This window comes from Calliphora vicina, chromosome 5 (assembly GCF_958450345.1).
Source record: "Calliphora vicina chromosome 5, idCalVici1.1, whole genome shotgun sequence".
In the NCBI taxonomy this organism is placed as follows: domain Eukaryota; kingdom Metazoa; phylum Arthropoda; class Insecta; order Diptera; family Calliphoridae; genus Calliphora; species Calliphora vicina.
The window spans coordinates 90117816-90141412 of NC_088784.1; positions in this window are offsets into that span (position 1 = coordinate 90117816).

The window sequence follows — 23597 nt, forward strand, 5'->3', positions numbered from 1 at the left end:
ACAACAGCACACATTCAAATAAACATGATTTTAACCCACATTTACCTCAATACCCCTGGTGGTGATGTACCATGTTTAAAGCCAGTGTATCAAAATGCAAAAAAATAAGGAGAAAAACATAAGTAATAAAGGATAACAGGAAAAATTATGAGGCGAAAAATTTAACAAAAATAAAGGAAAATAAACATAAACCGGTAAGAATATTGAAATATTTTTGTGCATAACAGGGGGCATACTTTTGGTATTAAGATTTTTCTATCTATATTAAACTAGTTGATCGCCCCGGCTTCGCCCGGTTTCATTTACTAATGTTAGTTCTTCAAGTTTCTCCAACCCACGCACACCAGCCTGTTCTTATTTAGTTGCAAATAAAATATCTAAATTTATACTGCATACTTTAGGGAGCTTTTTTATTACAGTTGACTGGACCCAAAAAAAAAAAGAATTTCCGAGTTTTACGCGGAATTTTTGAATTTTTTTTCTTTACAAACCATCATTTTTATATATATAGATAAGAAAATATGTTGTGTTAAGTGCAAAAAGCTCTAAGTGCAATTTTTAACAATTTTTTATTTGATCATTTCAAAGTCTTATTCAATATCTTTGTTTATAACTCAACTGATTGCAAAATTAGCATAAAGTTTTATAAGCTAATTTTTAAAATAAATTGAGGCTTCTACAAAATTTAAAAAAAAACACATAGGCCTTTTTGCTTATCCAAATTTACTCAATCCTTAGTTTAGTAAAATCTATAAAGATTTACCTAAATTAAACATCATATAAAGATTTGTTTTTATATTTGGGGTTTTAAGCTAAAAATGTGGCAAATAATTTGTATACAAATTAAAAGGAGGATTAAATATTATGACTTAAAGTAAGAAATAAAACCTTGCGCATGAATATATAATGAAATATATATTTTTTTGAAAAGTAACAGCCCAGGAAAATGTTTTAATATAGTTCTGAAACGACTACTGAAAAAACATGGTTGCGGTGAACATAATCGAGCAGCATTATGTTATGATTGGATTTCATGAAAATCTCAAAATATCTCAACTCACAACAAAGACAAGGTTTTTAACAGCAATATAAAATCTGTGCTTCTGCGAAACATCGAATATATTGTGTAATGAGTACTATTCATGCTTTTGTAAACCGTTGGCTCTGGAGTATACTTTTTAATATTTTGGCCAGATATAAAATTAAGATTTGTGGTATATAACGAACCAGGTTCCTTTGGGTTTGAGTAGGTTTCCAGGCAGCCACGAAATGAAAGAAAAGAAGAGCAGCTCACGTGGGTCCAAGCAATTGCCCTTTGTATTATACGATCGCGTAAAATGAGTATACGATCGCGTAAATGAGGTTGGCTGGGACACACAATGAGAAAGCCAGCTAACGATATGACTAGGTAGTTCGTCGAGTATTACCCCAAGGTTCTAGAAGACCTGCCAGATCTGCAAATACTTGCAGACAATATATTGAGAACAACTTGTGTGAGCATGATGTATCCTGAAGCGAGATGAAACTGTTATGTAATGATAAAATACAATGGAAAACATCTGCTGAGGCCCTATGTTCCACTGGGAATTAACGGATTAAATATATAGCACAACCATAATATGATTGCACTCAACCATATAATGATTCCATCACAATCATAATATGGTTATATATTGGATGTATGACTTAAAAATACGGTATTTTTTTTAATTTTTAGCCGTTATTTCGAAACATTTAAACGATACAAATTTATTCAAAGTATTGGCAATTGTTAGCTATGACCTCTGCACATTTTTCTGGTAACATATGGATTCCAAGACAAAAAAAACTGAGAATTCTTTGGTCCAACAGAGTTTTTTTTTGCTTCGAAAACTCTCGAATTTTGTACCAACAAAGCCTCATATGAGGGAAGTTTTGCTTTACAACTTTAATTTAAAACAAGTAAGAAAGTATGGTCGGTCAACCCTGACCATATAATACCCCACACTAAGTAAAAGAGCAAAAACATTTTTCTTTTAAAATTTCAATAATTTTTATTTTTGATTGATTTTCGGAAGTGGGCCTTATATGGGAGCTATGACCAATTATGGACCGATCACCATGAAATTAGGTCGTGCGATTTATGTCTATATTAAAGTTAACTATGTTGAATTTTGTGTGTATACCAACATTTTTAAGCGATTTATGCACGTTAAAGTGATTTTCGGAAGCGGGTCTATATGGGAGCTATGACTAATTATGGACCGATCGTAACAAAATTTGGTGACATGAATTTTGTATATATAAAACTTATTTGGAGCGCAATTTGTGGAGATACATATATAAATTTAACATTTATGACCGATAAAATCCAATTTCGGAAGGAAATTGGACCGATTACAGCCAGTTTCAATAGGCTTCGTCCTTGGGCCGAAAAAATAATATGTACCAAATATGGTCGAAATATTTTAAAAATTGCGACCGGTACTCTGCGCACAAGGTTTACACGGACAGCCAGCCGACCAGCCAGCCAGATGGACGGACGGACGGACATCGTTTAATCGACTCAGAAAGTGATTCTAAGTCGATCGGTATACTTTAAGGTGGGTGTTAGACTAATATTTTTGGTTGTTACAAACATCTGCACTAATGCATTCTACCCTCCCCACTATGGTGGTGTAGGGTATAAAAATGATAAAAAGTGATTTTTTCGCTAGTTTTTTGGGAATGAATTACTTTTTTTGTTCTTTAAGTTATCTAAACAATTTCTAAGAAGCTGTATAAGGAATTTATACGTTTTGAAAAGATAACTTTACATAAAATGTTTTAAATAAAAAAAAAACAATTTGAATATTTTTGATACCGAGGGGACCATTTCCATCCAAAAAACGTCTATTTTTTATGTAAAATTCAAATTTAGGGCTAAAATTCTCAACTTGCATAAGCGATATTAAAATATAGTAACCCATTTTAGATGGCCTGATATGTTCTTAATTATTTTGTAAAGGCTTCCGATAACATCAACAATGGTATGGATATTATAGCTAAAAATCTAAGAAATCCCATTTTTGGGATTTTTCAAATTTTTTTTAGAAATTGCTGAAGGCCTGATAACAAATTTTTAAATTAGTTTTTACTTTTTAATTTTTAATAGAAAAATCTATATAACTTGAAAATTTCATTGAAAAATATTCATAAATAAAAATTTAGTAACAATTTGAAAAATGTTTATTTTTGCAAAAACTAAATAAAAATCAGTTTTCATAATCATATTTTTCATAAAAGTATTCCATGATGTTTTTAATTGTCTAATGTTATATATATATATATTTGAAAAATAGACAAAATTTCCTATCCATTGATATATAACATGACTGCTTTATGTTTTTTTACATGGTAAATTAATTAGGGAAAACTTAACATTTTGCCTGAGGTGAACTAATTTGAAATCACATAGCGCCCTCCAGAGAAGTTTGTGGGGTCCATCGTCAAAACTTAAACTCGAGTACTGCTCTGCTATTTGGAATTTGTATAAGCCACTTAGCCAGCCTTATTACCATTGTGCACTCATAAGAAAATTATATAAAAAAAATTTATACCATACAAACCCCTCAATAAGCATTCCTCTTTATCAATCAGATTCATTCATTTATCTTATTGTTTAAAAAAACCCTCTAACAACCAAAAAACTCTTTGTTCATAAATTTTCCATAAACAAATTTGTATATTTATTCTTTCTTATTATTTTTTTTTACAATAATTCGACTCTTGTGTGAAAATAAAGAAATTCTGCCATACATAAATCCTCTGTTTAAATCTATTATATTTCACAAATATAAAAGAAATTCATTTTAATAGCCTCACAGATTTGTTATCCCCTTTTTTTTTGTAAAGTAATAAAATTAAAGAACAATAAAATTATGATCAATCAATTCCATTCCATTCCTTTTGTATGAAAAACACACAGGAAAGAGCTGTTTTATTGTTTTTGCCAACATTCACAAATATTCACACACTAGCAAGGATAATGCTCATTAAGGACAGGTAGTTAAAGCATCTCAAATTTCATTATGTTTTAAATGTAAAAGAATGCTGGAATTTTTTCATTTAATAAAATTGGCAAAATAAATTTGAAATGTTAAATGAATTTATGTATGAATTTATGTTGTTATTAAAAAGAATTTTGTTTTAAATTCTGTTATCTTGTTGCTTCAAATTATTATTTTTATTTATTTATTTATGTTTACAAATATTTGGCAGTGCCAAAGTTTTTTTTTTATTAATTTTATCCAAACATTCCTTTTACATATAAAACTATTTGCAACGATTTTTTTTTGTTTGTAGTTTTTCTGCTGTTAATGTTATTCATTTTTGCTATGTAGTTTTCATTGTAATTTAAACTTGAATGCAATTACTAAACATTTTTGTTTTTGCATGAGGGAATTGTACCACAAACTAAAACATTAATTACAAACAATTATTAAATATTTATGCACAACAAAAAAAAAATAACTGCAACTTTATGTTTTTGTAATCGCATAAATAAATATGCAAAATTTAAAGGAGAGACAGCACAAAAACCACACAATTGCACAAATAAATTTATAAATAAAATAAATTTACTTTTTAAATAATTAATTAATGTATCGTTATGTGGGTAATTAAATAATATTTGTTGTTATTTTCACATGTTTTTGTGTTTTTTTTAAACATAAAATTACATAAAAACATGCATATTTTAAAAGCAATTTTGTTAATATGAAAGTGTTTTGTGGGCAGCTGTAAACATGTATAATTAAGGGATTTCAAATTTGATATTGTTCCCAACTCTGGTATTCTCTGACAGTGATGTGAACTACTTATGATTTCAAATGAGAGCATTTGTTAAAAGTGGATATCATAAATATATAATATTCGTTAATATATTGCAGTTAAATAAATTCTGATGCCAAATATAAAGATGGAAACAAGTGTAGGATTAAGAAAAATAAATTTTGAGCTATATTCGAAATTCGAACTTAATTTCGAATTTTCGAACATAGACCAAAAACATTTGAAAATTGCTTTAAAGACGATTTTCATGATTTTTTTGGTTTGCATGAAGAAAATAAACATTTCAGTGTCAAGTTCGAAAATTCGAACTTAATTTCTTAGACCAAATATGTTAGAAAATAGCTTTAAAGACGATTTCTATGATTTTTTTTAGTTTGTATGAAGAAATTAAACAATTCTAGGTCATGTTCGAAAATTCAAACATAATTTCGAATTTTCGAAAATAGACCAAAAATTTTAGAAAATAGTTTTAAAGATGATTTCTATAATTTTTTCATAGTTTTTATGAAGAATTTAAGCATTTTTAAGACATGTTCGAAAATTCGAACACAATTTCGGATTTTCGCACATATACAAAAAGTGTTAGAAAATTGTTCTAAAGACTATTTCTATAATTTTTTTAGTTTGTATAAAGAAATTAAGCATTTCTAAGTCAAGTACGAAAATTCGAACATAATTTCGAATTTTCGAACATAAACCAACAATGTTAGAATATAATTTTTAAGATGATTTACATAAAAGTTTTGGTGAATATTAAGATATTTAACATTTTTTAGTCAATGTTCGAAAATTCAAATGAAATTTCTAATTTTCGAACATAGACCAATCGAAAGGTGTCTTCATAAGACAGTTTTCTTATAGAAAATTTGTCTTCAGAAAACAGTTTTTCTTATAGAAAATTTGTCTTCAGTAGAAGACAGTTTTTCTTATAGAAAATTTGTCTTCAGTAGAAGACAGTTTTTCTTATAGAAAATTTGTCTTCAGTAGAAGACAGTTTTTCTTATAGAAAATTTGTCTTCAGTAGAACACAGTTTTTCTTATAGAAAATTTGTCTTCAGTAGAAGACAGTTTTTCTTATAGAAAACTTGTCTTCAGTAGAAGACAGTTTTTCTTATAGAAAACTTGTCTTCAGTAGAAGACAGTTTTTCTTATAGAAAATTTGTCTTCAGAAGAACACAGTTTTCTTATAGAAAATTTGTCTTCAGTAGAACACAGTTTTTCTTATAGAAAATTTGTCTTCAGTAGAAGACAGTTTTTCTTATAGAAAACTTGTCTTCAGTAGAAGACAGTTTTTCTTATAGAAAATTTGTCTTCAGTAAAAGACAGTTTTTCTTATAGAAAATTTGTCTTCAGTAGAAGACAGTTTTTCTTATAGAAAATTTGTCTTCAGTAGAACACAGTTTTTCTTATAGAAAATTTGTCTTCAGTAGAAGACAGTTTTTCTTATAGAAAATTTGTCTTCAGTAGAAGACAGTTTTTCTTATAGAAAATTTGTCTTCAGTAGAAGACAGTTTTTCTTATAGAAAATTTGTCTTCAGTAGAAGACAGTTTTTCTTATAGAAAATTTGTCTTCAGTAGAAGACAGTTTTTCTTATAGAAAATTTGTCTTCAGTAGAAGACAGTTTTTCTTATAGAAAATTTGTCTTCAGTAGAAGACAGTTTTTCTTATAGAAAATTTGTCTTCAGTAGAAGACAGTTTTTCTTATAGAAAATTTGTCTTCAGTAGAAGACAGTTTTTCTTATAGAAAATTTGTCTTCAGCAGAAGACAGTTTTTCTTATAGAAAATTTGTCTTCAGCAGAAGACAGTTTTTCTTATAGAAAATTTGTCTTCAGCAGAAGACAGTTTTTCTTATAGAAAATTTGTCTTCAGTAGAAGACAGTTTTCTTACAGAAAATTTGTCTTCTTATAGAAAATCTAGAAATTCCAAATTTCTTCACTTTATGAATATCCTTAATTATTTTTCCGTATTCAAAAAACTAAAACAATCTCTATTTATCATGATACAGATGGTAACAATTATAAATATTTTATAAGTACATATGTATATACAAATATTTGAAATAAACAAAACAAAAAAAAAATACTAGTACTGATAAGATAACAATACCAACTTACATATATATTTATATATATGAAATGAAATGTTTCGATATATCGTATGAGTAGGAAGGGCTGCCCCTTCTGTAGATAACAAAGCCACAACAGTAAAACCAAACACAAATTTTTGTTATTTGTTTGAAAACACAATAAAAAAGGAAATAGAATTTTGTTAAAAATAAATTCAAAAACCACAATATTTTTTTTATATAGAGGAACATTTGAACAAATGAAACTAACAAAAATTTTTTAGAATTTTTCTCTATGTTAGATTTTAAGTTAAAGATTGTTGAAATATTTATGTTAAATGCTAAAAATATGTTTATTAATATCTGCAAATTCAGACATATTTAAAACGAAAAAAAATATTGAGAAAATGTTTTTATGGTCCTACGAATCTTAATGTTTTTGAAACTCTACATAAAATAAATCTGTATCTTTAAACATTATAAAATACTGTTAATAATCGAAAATAGTTTTCCATTTTAATAGCTTCTAAACAAAACTAAACAAATTTCAATTTAATTGAGAGGTCCTTCGAACCTTTAAAATTAATTTTACTAAAAAATTATTTAAAAATTTTATTCTAACTATTTTTTGTAATTACTTATTAAATCTTTAAGATATGTTGTTACCTTTTAGCTTATGTGTTTAATTAACTTCATTTCAGTATTATTTCATTACACACCAGCAGGAAGGGTAAATCCTTAGAGAGATGTTTATCTATTTAATTGTCTTTAAACTACAAACATCCTGTTGTAAGAACATCAACACTCGAACAAAATATAACTCTGTCTTGGTTGAACTATGAATTCCCAGCAAAAACTTGGGTAATAACTAGGAATTGCTGAAATTACATACATTTCAAGCACTATTATATACCCTCTGCATTACATAGAAGTGGTCGTATAATGACTTTTTAATAATCTGTTATATATATAAAACATTTTATAGTCATCGGAATGAGTTCAATTCTTTTTCTACTAATAAAGGCTTCTGTGAAACCTTTTTATTAATGAATTACCACAGTCATTTCTTGTAACTAGTTTAAGTCAATGCAAAAACTTCTTTAAGTATTTTTTATAGTATTTTGAATCAATTACTTGCTAAATGCTAGTTTTTGCTGGGTTACTTAAGTTGTCTTTCTATTGTTGAACATTTAGTATTAATTTATTTATGGATAAATGTGGTCTCTTATGTGGCATTTGGAATGTCAGAAAAACGGGTTACGGAGGCAGAGTATTTTGATTATTTAATGTTGATTATTAATTATGATTTTATAGATAATTGCATTAATTATTTATAAAGTTACACACAAGTAAGCACAACTAATAGAGTTTAGTTTAAATCTAGTTTCTCTTCATCTAATGTCATCAATATTTATTTTGGCAATTATGGTTAATTAAAATGTAGTTTAAATAAAAATAATGTAAATTACTAAAGCAATTTAAAGGTTTATTTAGGAAATGTAAGTTAATTAGTGAGATTTTAAGAGATTTCAACTATAATGTAAGGCATTTTAGATTAAAAAATTTAAAGAAAATAATAAATTATTAAAGTCCGGCAGAAATGGGGGTTTTCCAAGCGGAATCCAAACCCAACCTAATATTCAGCCTGATCCTAAACAAACCGAAAAATTAGTTAGTTTCCATGGACAGACACTCTTTAAGCAGCTCACTTGGGTCAATTTAAATCTGATCCCATGGTGAAAGCTTATTTTTTTCCCATTGGAATGCTCATTTTTAGATGCCCAGCAGCACCTATTTTATATTGTGGACTCCATTTATCTTGTTTTTTATCTTAAGTTTAAAAATGTTCGTTTAGGAAACGGTTTTTACAGGATGCTTAGATAGTTAATAATAAATTTTTATTTTTTATATTTAAATTTAGTTTTTTCTTTAAAATTTCATAATCTAAGTTTATTATCGAATATTCATTCAGACTCTATACGTTTTAAACAATTCAAATAGTTATTTGTTTTAAAGGATTTTAAAGATTTCCTCTGACAATTTATTTTGCGAAACATTAATATTTTTCCTACAAAATTCATTATCATTTTAGCTGTTTGTGTAAATCACTCTCCCGCCCAAAGTACTAAGCCAAATTTATTCAAATTTATGTATTATCTGTGTTATTGTACTAGTCAGTTTGTTATTGAAAATCAGCTAAATCGGTTCAGTAGAAATAAATTTTTGACAAGAATTTCCAATAATCTTGAAAAAAAAATATTTCTTCTAAAAGCTGCAATTTGTATAAGATAATTCTAGTTGTTGTAGGTAATAGGGAATTGATATGGAATCCTTCAATTTTAAAAGATTTTAGTTAGTGTTAGCCACTAATAACTAGTTACCTGACTGACTCCAATTGATACATTTAACCTAGCTAAGGTTCAATAACAGCTAAAGTGTCCCTTAGTAATCTAGAATGAAGTCAGTTTGAACTTTCTTTATACATTTCACTTTATGAAGTGATTACTTGACTCACCACGAGTAATCTATAAAAGAGTTAATTGCCACTTAATGCATCTTTGTCATACAAATACAAATTAGATTTTATCTGGTAGAGTGAGCTGCAAAGAAATAAAAATACAAATTTATTAGAAATTTAATATTTATTAAAATTCCCAAATATTAATAACTATAATTTTATTAAAATTGTTATTAAATATCAATAAAATGCTAAATGTAAACTTATGGACATTTAAAAACGAATTATGCTGTCTATTGTAATATTTTCCCTTTTACAATTTATTTTTGTTCATAAATATGTATTTTTTCTATTCTATTTTTTTTGGTCTAACAAAATTTAAGGGAGTGTTCTCAGCTGTAAGCTTTTACTTCATTATGCCATAAAACAAGTTGCTGTCTTCCGTTTGGTTTTCTATTTTTTTTTCGTTGTTGTGTTTTACTGTTTTACAAAATTTATTTGAAAACCATTAGAAGTGGAAATGGACACTTTACTTTTACACAATGACAAAATAGCGAGAAAAAAGAAATATAAACTAAAATAGAGTCTGAACAAAAAAAAAAGAATATTAAGAGGTTGGGTAAAAAAAAAACTATGTACTACAAAATATCAAACTAAAACTATTGCTATCATGCTACGAGTATTCACATATTTATGCAATGTAAAAAAGTATGTGAAAATGTCTAGGAGTTGGTAGTATGGTAAATTAGGTCAAGGAGCCACTTGGGTAATGATGAAAAAAAAAACATTCATTTATTCTTTCATTCCCCTCCCTACTTTTACAATTTTTGTTTAAAAATATAAAATTTGTTTTTAATATTTAAAAAACCGGAAATTACTTTAATGTGTATAATAGGATGGTACCAAAATTGAATCTATTTTTTTTTCGTTGCTCGCCAGCAAATGTTTCGTCAGTATTAATAACACTGTGCTAAAGTAAAAAAATAATCATTTTTTTTTTTAAATAGTAAATGTTACTGACTGGTCATATAAGCTATCAATCGATACACGTTTTATCAACTAAGCAAGCACTAAAGCCTTAAAAATTCAAGCACTTGAACATTTTGCTGGAATTTTTCTTCAAGCTAATATAATTATGTTTTAAACTTGAAAAATATTTCAGAAAATTAAATATTTTTTCAAACTAAAAACATGTGGCTTGAATTCACACTAGTTTCAAGGCTTGAATTACACTTGAATTCCTGTAAAATGGCTTATTTGGAGTTTCATCTACAAACTAAAGGGTGTTCCAATACCCAATAAGCACCAAGGCCCTAAAAATTCAACACAACAAGCACTAAAGCCTTAAAAATTCAAGCACTTTAACATTTTGCTGGAATTTTACTTCAATGCTAATATAATTATGTTTTAAACTTGAAAAATATTTTAGAAAATTAAATATTTTTCAAACTAAAAGCATGTGGCTTGAATTCACACTAGGTTCAAGGCTTGAATTACACTTGAATTCCTGTAAAAATGCTTATTTGGTGTTTGATCTACAAACTAAAGGGTGTTCCAATACCCAATAAGCACCAAGGCCCTAAAAAATCAAGCACTTGAACATTTTGCTCGAATTTTACTTCAATACAAATATAATTATGTTTTAAACTTAAAAAATATTTGTAAAAACTAAATGTTCTTCAAATAAAAAGCACGTGGCATGAATTTATGTTTCCTTTTTGACTGGAGAATACTATTGATATAAAGTGTATTACAGGTATATTTCAATTGCTTGACACTGTGTTATAGGCTTGAATTCCAGTAAAAATGCTTACTTGGAATTTGATCTACAAATTAAAGGTTCTTCCAAGCCCTAAAAATTCAAGCACTTGAAAATTTTGCTGGAATTGGACTTGAATATTTTAAACTTGAAAAATATTTGAAAAAAAATGAAATGTTAATCAAAAAACATGTGGCTTGAATTTATGTTTCCTTTTTGACTGGAGAATGCTATTGAAATAAAGTGTAATGCAACTATAATTTAATTGCCTGACTATAATTCAAGGCTTGAATTATACATGTTTTCTACTTGAATTCCAGTAAAACAAACTATAAGTCCTGCAATAGGGACTTGCGAATATTAACAGTTGATAGCGGCCACATTATTGATGCTACATCTCTCGAATTGACTATTATTTATTCAGTTTGTTTTGCCAAAGCACCATGTATAGTTTTAGCGCTCAACAACACGTGACAAAATTGTTTTATCAAAATGGGTGTTCTGTTTTATTTTCGAATTTTGGACGATACCAATTCAAATGAGATCCAAGAGCGTCGAATGGATCCCAAAAAAGTCACTGTTTGGTTTGGATTTTGGCTTGGCGGCATCATCGGTCCATATTTCTTTGAGAACGACGACGGCCAGGCCATCACCGTAAATATCGAGAGCAATATGTCGTCGATTACCAACTTGGCCATTCTGCAGGAGCGATTTAAGGGCATGGTCACCTCAAATAAAGGTGATGCGATCTGGCCTCCGAGATGGCGCGATTTAACACCGTTAGGGTTTTTTGGGGGGTTTTCTTAAGTCGCAAGTCTATGCGAATAAGCCACAAACCACAGCGGCCCTCAAAGCCAGCATAACCCGGTCAAATTCAGCCAGAGTCATGGAAAATTTAAGCTGACGCGAACATTCGCACGATGTTATATTATATTCCATACATAATGGCATCCATAGGCATTTCATTCGCATAAAAACCAATCAGTTAAGCCACTAGTCAAGGTCTCGCTTATATACAGTAATTGTCACTAGTGTCTGATCATTTGGTTGACTCCAATTTATATATTTTGGATCATTTGATACCTATGTGCTCTTTGTTGGACAGAGAGAAGTTAATTGGTTACTTTATACATCCCAGGTAATCTAGCCTGAAGTCAATTGTCACTTAAGTGTCTCTATGTAATCTAGAGTGTAGTCGCTTTAAACTTTTATTGTGTACTGCATTTTTTATGAGTAATTCCCCAGCAATTAAACAAGCAGCCAATGTATCCTTTATATCCTGTCACTAGTATCTGATCACTTGGCTCCAATCTATATATTTTAGGTCTTCTGCTAAATATGTACTCTTTGTAGTGCCAAGTGAAGTCAATTGGTTACTATATACATCCCAGGTAATCTAGCATGAAGTCAATTGTCACTTAAGTGTCTCTAAGTAATCTATAGTGTAGTGACTTTAAATGTTTATTTTGTTGTGCACTTTAATTTATAGGAGAGTTGTCGGATGATGGTTTGTTTACAAGAATTCGGTTATGATGTAGCTAATAAGATAACTGACTCCATGTAACCGGTATATGAATCCAATACATTGACTACATTGGACCAGCTATCAGACATTCTTATTGTAATCCAAAAGGTTCAATTGACACCCTGATTAGGACATGTAAGTGTTAAAATAACCAGTTGTCATTCTAAATGATGGGTAAAATCACTAGTTTTGTATTAATTGAATTTAAATATAGGAAGCGCTTAATGAAATTTAAGCCACGCCTACTTTTTATAATTTGAAAATGACGTTTAATGTTTTTAAATTTATAATTTCTATCAGAATTTTAGAGCATACTTGTCTTTTAAATACGATTTACTAGATTTTTTCAAAATTTAAATAAAATAAATTAGAAAAAAATTACAACAATTATTCGCTAAAAACGTTCAACTCTACTAAAACAATAGCTCAACTTTGTCACTATGGTATTGTGAAAAAGTAAGTCTTTTAAAAAATGTATTCAAGTGTTAGTGATATCAAAGAAAACATATTTTTTTTACTATTAATTTATGTATCAATTTTTATTATAAACAAATCATAAAACAAATCATATTTAAGCAAATAAACACACCACTGCAAATGTGCCAAGAAACATTTAACAAATTGATTAAAAGAAAAACCCACGAAAAAAGTACCAGCAACACAAATATTCTAAAACAAAAAAAGAAATAAAACTATACACTGCACAAATAATGAATAATTGACTTTTGTATAATTATAGTATTAAATTAAATGTATTCACACATTTGACATTAGGCATAAATTTAAACAAAAGTGACCAGCAGCAGCAGAGTCATATTTAGAACGTGCGTGCGTACTTTGTCTGCACTGAAATGTACATTGTACGCTCGCGATCAGTCCAATGTCTGCTGTTGTCTTTGCTGTTGTAGTCGTATGTATGAAATTTATGTAAAAAATATTTCCTGATATGGAGATGTAGTGGGGAAGGGGCATTATCCAAATGTACAGGCCATAATTACAGTTGCACTCAAAGAACATAGAGAAATAAATGTATAAACTATGCTATGACTAACTGTGGACTTCCTGTTTCCCTTTTATAAATGAAATCTATTAATTTTTATTAAAAAAAATTTCACTTATTACTTTTTTTGTTTCGTTTTTTTTTTTTTGATAAATTATTGAGTGTTACAATGATATTTCTTGTTTTATTTCAAAGTTCTAAATGCCGTTATTTGACTGTTAAAGTTATAAAGAGGAAGTTCTTAATAAAAAAACATTAATGTGGTTTTCTTTAATTTGTTGTCTAGTTTTGTTAGTTATTTTAATTAAATATTTATATTAATTAGTTTGTCTTGAAGTCGAAATTCTATTAAAAATACAGAAATTTAATAAGAAAAAAATCACAAAATTAATTAATTACCGGCTTAGTGTGCAAACGTGTTAAGTCCATTTTTGATAATTATTTAAATTTGAATTCTAAACGATATAATTTTTAAAAATACTTTTTTGAGAATTTTAAATTTTAAACGTTATTCGATTGTTTAGAATTTTCAGATTTTAATTTGCCAAACTACTTGTTATTAATTTATTTTAATTCCTAACACTGTTCTGTTTATTTCACAAATTATCAACACTTTTAATTAATAATTGTTATTTTTTCACATTATCGTTTACAGTCAATTAGTTTATGGTCATATCACATCAATTAAATTAATTGAAATCAATTTAAATACTCAAAATATTTATATACAAAGAAATCAATTATTGAAATACTTAGAAAAATCAGTTTCGAAGGCATAAAGGAGAAAGTTAATTAAACAAAAATGAAAAAAAGACAATGAATATTTAAAAGTAATAAAAGTAATATGAAGTCGAACATGCTTGGGTGTTAGAATTATATGAAAAAGGGGTTAGAATTGTTCTGAAAATCCACTAAAGAAAAGTATTTCCAAAGAAATAGAATTTACTAGGAGTAAATTGAAAAAATATGTTTAGTTTTTAATTTTAAAATAGTTGTAGAAATACTACTTTTTTAAAAAAGTACTAAATTCATGAGTTTTTTGTACAGAATATAATTAATAAAAATGTTATATTAAAAGAAATTGTATTTTTCATAAACTATTTTGAAAAGGTAATAAATTAGCTACTACTTCTTCATTAATTTATTTACTAGCAGTAAATAAATTAAAGAAATTTATTTATTATTTAAAAATAATTTAAAGTATGCGTTTAGTTTTTAATTTAAAAATAGTAGTAGAAATACTACTTTTTTAAAAAAGTACTAAATTCATTAGTTTTATGCACAGAATATAATTATAAAAATGTTATGTTAAAGGAAATTGTATTTCTTATAAACAATTTTCAAAAGGTAATAAATTAGCTACTACTTTTTTACAAAAAAGAATAATTTTGGTATAGAATAAATTCGCTCAAAGTTAAATGTTTAAAAAAATAATTTATTTCATACATTTTCCATAAAGTAGTTAATAAGCTAATACCTTTTTTTCAAAAAGTAGTAATTTTCATAAAATGTTTAATGAAATGTATTTATAATGTAAAAATCATTTTAAAAATATATTTAGTTTTTAATTTATAAATAGTAGTAGAAATACTACTTTTTTAAAAAAGTACTAAATTCATTAGTTTTATGTACAGAATATAATTACAAAAATGTTGTGTTAAAGGAAATTGTATTTTTTATACAAAATTTTCAAAAGTTACTACTTTTTTTTTACAAAAAATAGTAATTTTCATAAAATTTTTAATGAAATTTATTTATTATGTAAAAATATATTTGTTTTTTAAATTTAAAATAGTAGTAGATATACTACTTTTTTAAAAAAGTTCTGAATTCTTTACTTTTTGTTATAGAATATATTTAATCAAAATTAAATGTTTAAGAAAATAATTTAGTTCATTAACATTTTCCAAAAAGTAGTAAATTAGCTTCTACTTTTTTTCAAAAAGTAGTAATTTTCATAAAATATTTAATGAAATTTATTTATTATTCAAAAATAATTAAAACAATATGTTTAGTTTTTAATTTAAAAATAGTAGTAGAAATACTACTTTTTTAAAAAAGTACTAAATTCATTAGTTTTATGTACAGAATATAATTAAAAAAATTTTATGTTAAAGGAAATTGTATTTTTTAAAAACAATTTTCAAAAATTAATAAATTAGCTACTACTTTATTGATAAAAAGTAGTAATTTTCATAAAGTGTTTAATGAAATTTATTTATTATGTAAAAATAATTTTAAAACTATATTTAGAGTATAATTTTAAAATTGTAGTAGAAATACTACCTTTTAAAAAAGTGCTAAATTCTTTACTTTTTCGTATAGAATATATGTAAATATTTCAGAAAATAATTTATTCACTTTTCCAAAAAGTAGTAAATTAGCTACTATTAAAAATGTAGAAATTACAAACAGCATGACAAACTTATGTATACCACTCATGGTGTAGAGTATAAAAACGATAAAAAACCCTCATAAATAATATTTCACAATAAACAAAAACTTAACCGCAATCCAAAAAATTAAATAATAAATAAATATTCGTTATGTTTATAGTGGAATCTTGTTGAAATATTAATAAAGAATGAAACACAAAATAAACAAAATACCAAAATATGATAAGAATATTTAAACGATAACAAAACTAAGGTTAAGTTTAAACCACTGTAAAACCACAAGTAAATTATCAGAAACAGAACAAAAACGAAAGCAAATATGAAAGTAAGTGTAACTAGGAAGAGTGTTATCAGCAGAGACCTGAGAGAGGCTAACAATTGAAAATTAGGCTGAGCCGAATGGCGGGCGATAAATTTATTATAAAAAAACTTCGGCAGCCAGCCGTTGACAAGTGTTGAGTATAAATAGCCTAGAAAATAGCTGCAGCTTTTGGTATAGCGATTTAACATTTTTTTTTTTTTTTGAAAATTGTTTTTTATAAAATTCTGAAAGTTTTAAAAATTGTTTTATTTTTATTTTACCAAATTTCTTAAATTTTAGTATTTAAAATTCCCTAAATTTTTCTAAGTATTTAAGTTTTTTTTACGATTTTAATTATGCTATTGAACAATTTAAAACCGCTATCAATATTTTTAGATTCAAACCACGCCGTTAAAATAATTGTTTGGCATAGATCTCTTGTTATCAGTTCAACACTATAAAGCCACAATTCATAAAAAAACAATGGCAAATCGAAATGAGTAAAAAATAGTACTTGGCAAAAACAAACAAAAAATATTACTAAATATTTATACAATATATTTCATTATTATGACTTTAGACATACATATATGTATATAAAACTGAACAGATAAGATTTGTAGGCATGCTTGTTGAAAAAGGTTTAAAAACGTTTTGAAATTGTTTTCTTTGTTTTTTTATGAAAGAAATTAAAAACTTTTAATTTCATGATAGCAGTATACAAATTTTAAATGGGATTTTGCATATATTGGCAAATTTTTCTGCTGTATCCCAGCAGTTAAGCAAGTAGTTAATGTATCCCTTATACACAGTAATTGTCACTATTACTTGATCACTTGGCTGACTCCAATTTATATACATATTTGACACATTTGACACCAGACAGAAATCAATTGGTCACTTTATACATCCCATGTAATGTAGTGTTAACACTGGTCACTTAAGTGTCTCTAAGTAATCTAGAATGTAGTCACTTTTTATTTTTATGGTTTAATACAATTTGTGTTGATATAATTCGCCTACAGTTTATTTTCTTTTTGCTGAAGTATACTAAGGAGCCGCAGAACAAAACGTACTTTTTCGATTTTTTTAACAAATTAGTTTTTTGTTTTTTTTTTATAATATTAGTGTTGAAATCTTTAGAAAAAATTTTCCAAAATTTTTAAATGAGTTCTGCGGCTCCTCCACTGACATCCCATGTAACATAGAGTGGAGTCAATTGTCACTTTAGTGTCTCTAAGTAACCTAGAGTGTATTCAATTTAAACGGCTATTTTGTACTGCACTTTAAAAAGTAGATATATTAGCCACCAGAAGTAATCCATTGGAGAGTTGTTGGAGGAAGGTTTGTTTACAAAGCAAGTTTACTATTTGACCCGTACATGTTAAAATAATTAGTTATGTAGCTGATAAAGTAACCAGTTAGGTAGCTAGTAAAGTAACTGACTTTGGCCTAGCTATCAAACAGTCTTATTGTAATCCAAAAGCAAAAATTGATATGCAGCTTTGGAAATGTATGTGTTAAAATACCTAGTCACGTAGCTAGTTATGTAACTAGTTGTCAACCTAAGTGTTAGATCGAATTACTAGTTCGGCACAGTCTCCTAGAACTGCTGGGATGCATCACAATTTTGATTATATTAAAAGCAGCTACAAATGCTGCTGCTCTAGTTGATTTTTGTAGCTACATACAACATTCAACTACATGTGTTCATTTACAAATGGCGCGTATTTATTGAAATAATAAACATATGGAAATAAATTATTAACCCCTTAAAGGTAGATGAGGTTTAAAAGGTTTTCTTCAGAAATTAAATGATACACCACAAAGTTTAATTTCAAAGGGTTTACGAAAACCGATAAGTTTTAAAATAAAGAAGAAAAAAAAAGAAAAATGTAAACTAAATGGATCACCTGTATCCGTGCCTGTTTAAATCAGAATGATTTTCTAAGAATTAATAAAAGAACATTAAAGATTTATTAATGTTGCTGTTTAAAATCTGTAAATCGGGAGAATAAAAGAACATTAAAGATTTATTAATGTTGCTGTTTAAAATCTGTAAATCGGGAGAATCGCCCAATAAATCTGTTCTTCGATTCAAGAAGAGAAGAGATTTAGAAACAACAAGTAAGAAAGTATGGTCGGTCAAGCCCGACCATATAATACCCTACAATAAGTAAAAGAGCAAAAACATTTTTCTTTTAAAATTTCAATAATTTATATTTTTGAGTGATTTTCGGAAGTGGGCCTTATATGGGAGCTATGACCAATTATGGACCGATCACCATGAAATCAGGTCGTGTGATTTATGTCTATATTAAAGTTAACTATGTTGAATTTTGTGTATATACCAACATTTTCAAGCGATTTATGCACGTTAAAGTGATTTTCGGAAGCGGGTCTGTATGGGAGCTATGACTAATTATGGACCGATCGTAACAAAATTTGGTGACATGAATTTTGTATATATAAAACTTATTTGGAGCGGAATTTATGGAGATACATATATAAATTAAACACTTATGACCGATAAAGTCCAATTTTGGAAGGACATTTGTATGGGGGCTAGGTGAAATAATGGACAGATTTCAGCCAGTTTCAATAGGCTTCGTCCTTGGACCGAAAAAATATTATGTACCACATTTGATCGAAATATCTTCAAAATTTCGACCTGTACTCTAAGCACAAGGTTTACATGGACAGCCAGCCGACCAGCCAGTCAGACGGACGGACATCTAATCGAGAAAGTGATTCTAAGTCGATCGGTATACTTTAATGTGGGTGTTAGACTAATATTTATGGGCGTTACAAACATCTGAACAAACGCATTATACCCTCCCCACTATGGTGGTGTAGGGTATAAAAATACCTATTGGAAAAAGTACCTATTGGAAGTTACCGTCTAACAATAAGAACTAGAATCACTGAAATCTGTCAGAAATATTTTCCGAATTATCTGCAAAAACCGTTATAGCAGCGAGAACTGGTTTCAAAAAATTTATTGACCATGCCTACTTTCGAGTGGGCGTCCATCTATATTGGTCGACAATGGGCCATTTTCGGGCCATGTTTTGGAAGAACATCAAAACAAACTTGGATATTTAACCAGACTGCCTGGCTTTCACATAAAATCGAGATCACCACAAAGTAGCTTTAATATACATAAAATTTCTGGCAATAGGGACTTCCAAACTTTGACAGTTGAGAACTGCCATCTGTAAAATTCAGTTTGTTTTGCCAAAACACCATGGACGGAGAACAACACATGCAAATGATAAAATTGTTTTATCAAAATTGGGTGTTCTGTTTAGGCAAAGTTCCATGCGCTTCTCCCATTTCGAATGGATTAGAAAAAAAATTGTCGAATTCTCGAGATCTAAGAGCGTCCAATGCTTTCCGAAAAATTCACTTTTTGGTGTGGATTTTGGGTTGGCCAGGCCATCACCGTCAATGGAGAGCGCTACAGGTCGATGATTATCAATTGAATGGGATGATAACGTTAAACCAAATAATTTTAAAAGTATTGTTTATACTAGGTTCTTCAGGAATGTCTTTGATCTTCTATAACTGATTCACCAATTTTTGAATAATTTAGATATTTTCCATTTACAACCCTATAAAGTCGTATATAGCGGAGTCGTATGTCTATTGAAATCAACTTTCCGAAGTCCCCAAATAACACACAGACATGATTGATACATCAATATATCGTTTATATTTACGGTTCGATTGCTATTTAAAATCGTGCAAATTGGCTCACAATTAAAAAAAAGTTTTAACCACCTTTTTTAAATATTTATTTTAAATAACACTTTGATAAAGGGTAGGTATGTATTAAATATTCTACACAGCACTAGTTTTTATTGAAATCGTTTTGCATATTACATTTTTGTTGGAAATTCAAAAATAAAAGGAAATAAAAAAAAACTTACAAACTTTTATTCAGCAAACTTTCCAAAGAGGATCCATTATAAAGGATTTATTTAAAAAAAATTTTCATTTACATTTTAATTAAATTCAATGCCATTTTAAACGTTCTATAAAGGGTTAAGCAATCTGCTGTTCATTTATTTTTTCTCTTTTCATTTGCAAGATTTTTTTGTCTTATTATTTCGCTTATGATTCATTAAGTTCAATGTCTGTGAGATAATAATATGTATGTATAGGAGAGCATGATGTAGCTCTGTAAGGGTTAAAAAGCACAAAAATTTGCCACGTGTTTATCCTTGTTAATAGACAATATGTTTTATTTTTCAGCTTTTTTTTCTTAATTATTTTTTTTAAGCAAATGTTTATAACGTCATCACTAAATATTTATCACATCATCAGCAGTTTTTAACACTCATGTAAATATTGTCAAAGTATCACTTTTATTTTTCACGATTTTTTTTTTGTTTTTTATTATTTTTTTTTTTTTAACCCGAAACATCCTCTTGCCTCAGTGGTTTTTATTAGACTGACTGTCCCAAATATTTTCAAGTGTCATATGAAAAATTTTCGCATTTTTATTATTTTTTTCCTCCTTCTTTCTTTCCATTTTTTTTTTTTTTTTATTACAAAAAAGAATTCCTCGAGCAACGCAAACGTTAGCTGCTACGCACACATTGGCATACAAATTCAGCATTTTGTTGCTATTGTGGTGGTGTGTGTTTGTTGTGTACGCTCAAGAATGGATGGATGAAATTCACCATAATGTGAATTTGTATTTAAGCAAAAATCACATTCAAGTGGAAGTTCTCATTCTCACTGATATCAGAGTGACAGTGTGTTAGTGGAAAACAAAAAAAAATAATGAGAATATGGGGAAATTACACACAAACACATTTTTTCGGTTTTTTCAGTTGCATTTTGTGGGTTTTTTTGTCAGATACACAGCGCCTTATCTTCCGTTTTCAAGTACACATTACTCTACTTTTACCAACAACAACCACAAACTACGCATAATTGTAAATTTTGTGCATTTGCTTATTTATGCATGGCACACACATGTACGAACATGTTTAAGAAAACATAAACAGAAATTAAAAAGAAAAATATCCAACACCAACAACCACACACACTCTTTGTATTGTACATATTGTACATCCATATGTAAGTAAGTAAGCAGAGCGAGTCATAAACAAACACAAAAATTTAACGTTATCACTGTTTAAATAAACGCCGTTATATTGCAGCTAGCAGCGCTGGCACAGCTCTGCTAACATTGCTGGCTGGATGTCTGCGTCGCTACAGATATGAGTGTTTATTTAAATTTGTTGTATTATTGTTGTTGTTGCTAGTAATTGAATGTACGTGGACGAGTCTGTGTTCGTGTTTGTTTTTTCTTTGTGTTTTTCATTATACGAACACGAGTGTATTCTTCGCTTGTTGCTTCTTGTCGCTGTTGTTGTTCTTCCTCTATTCTCTTTATTATGAATTGAATTTTCTAAAAATTCATAAAAGTAGCGAGTGTGAAAAAATTTCCATATGCATAATATTGTTTGTTGAAAATATTCCTTGTTTATTTATCTTTAATTTTAAGTCTCATATGTACTAAATATTTAAATAAAAAAATAGTCAGCTTCGGTTTGTAAAGCCAGCCATTTTTTGTTTTGTTCTAAAACGATTTTCCAAAAACAAATGTGCCAACTATTTTTTGTTGTTGTTTAAATTCGTTTTAGTTTCGCTGACATCCACAAAATTAAGGAATTTCAAAGATTTGTGTTTTGAGTGTTTCTTCAGAATTTCTTATAAGAAAAAGCATCTCAGTACTTGTATGTACGTAGTATGTAAAATGTATAAATTCACACTTTGTTTTTATAAAATGAATGGAATTCTAAACGAGCGAATCCAATACAAACGAATTTGTCATAAATTTGTTTATTTTTTTTTCATTTTACTCATTAGCTCAGATTTTCACAAATTTACCGGAGTCACAAAAAACGTTATAAAATCCAAATATTTTTGAAATGCGTTAATTCAATTTTTTTTTACAAATGTTTGAAATGTTTGTTCTCTTTTAGAACTAATCTTTATTTTCTAGTGGATTAAGCACATTTTCTTATATAGTAAAACCTTGATAATACAGATGACGTTAATACGGATCATTCGTTAATCCGGACATCATTTTTCGTTACATTATGTACTCTATAATTCGGATTGATTGCATTTTTATAACTTTATGATCCGGATTTCATACAAACTTTGGAAAAAAAGTTTGAACAATTCTCGACAAACAATATTGAATGACTATTTTACCTGGCAAAATAAATAGCTTTAATATTTTTATTGTTATTTTCTACTTTTTTGTAATACTTTTTTATAAAATGTACAAAAGAACATTTATAGTTTCTTTTTAAACGTGATCATTTATTTAAATGATTCATAAATATAATATATCATCAGCAGGGAAACCAGAAATATGCTCTAAAAAAGGCGCTTTAAATACGCAGTAAAAACTTTAAAATATGCTCTTAAAATTTAAAAAATATGCTCTTAAAAAAACAAACTTTTACATAATTTTAAACCAAAAAAAAAATTACTTAAATTTTCAAATAAAAATCGTTGTCTATTGGATCTGAAAACATTTTTATACGTAGAAAATGTTCTTTCGACATCAACTGATGTTACAGGAGCAAATTTAAAAGACAATATTTCTTTAACACTTAGAACGGTTAAGTTTGAATTAGAAAATTTGATATTTAGATGGAGCTATTATTAAAATAGTGCTTATTTTATATTAAAACAAGTAAGAGAGCTATATTCGGCTGTGCCGAATCTTATATACCCTTCACCTAATTATACTTCAAAATAAAAAATTTAAATATTTTTAGGTGAACAAACATTTTTATTCAGTTTTTTAATTTTTTGGAAAAAAAAAATTTTTTTTCAGGTGAAATTTTTTTTCAGTTTTTTCATTTTTTGGATAAAATTTTTTTTAAAATTTTTCGAATGTTTCGAATTAAATTTAAAAAAAAAAAAATTTCTGTTTTTAAAATTTTTTTTTTTGGTGAAAAGCCATCTATTTTTCAATTTTGAATTTTAAACAAAGGAAGTAAAAACCTGTAACACAACAGCGAAAAATAAGTAAGACAAAATTTGTTTTTGATAAACTCAAAATATGCTATTAAACAGTAAAATATGCTCTAGAAACGCAAAATATGACATAAATATGCTCTTAAAACAAATATATGCAAAAATATGTATTTAAGGGTAAAATATGCAAAAATATGCACTAACAAATCGATGCCAAAATTCTTAAATAGTTCTGAAACGTGTAAATATCTTATCCATGTGCTC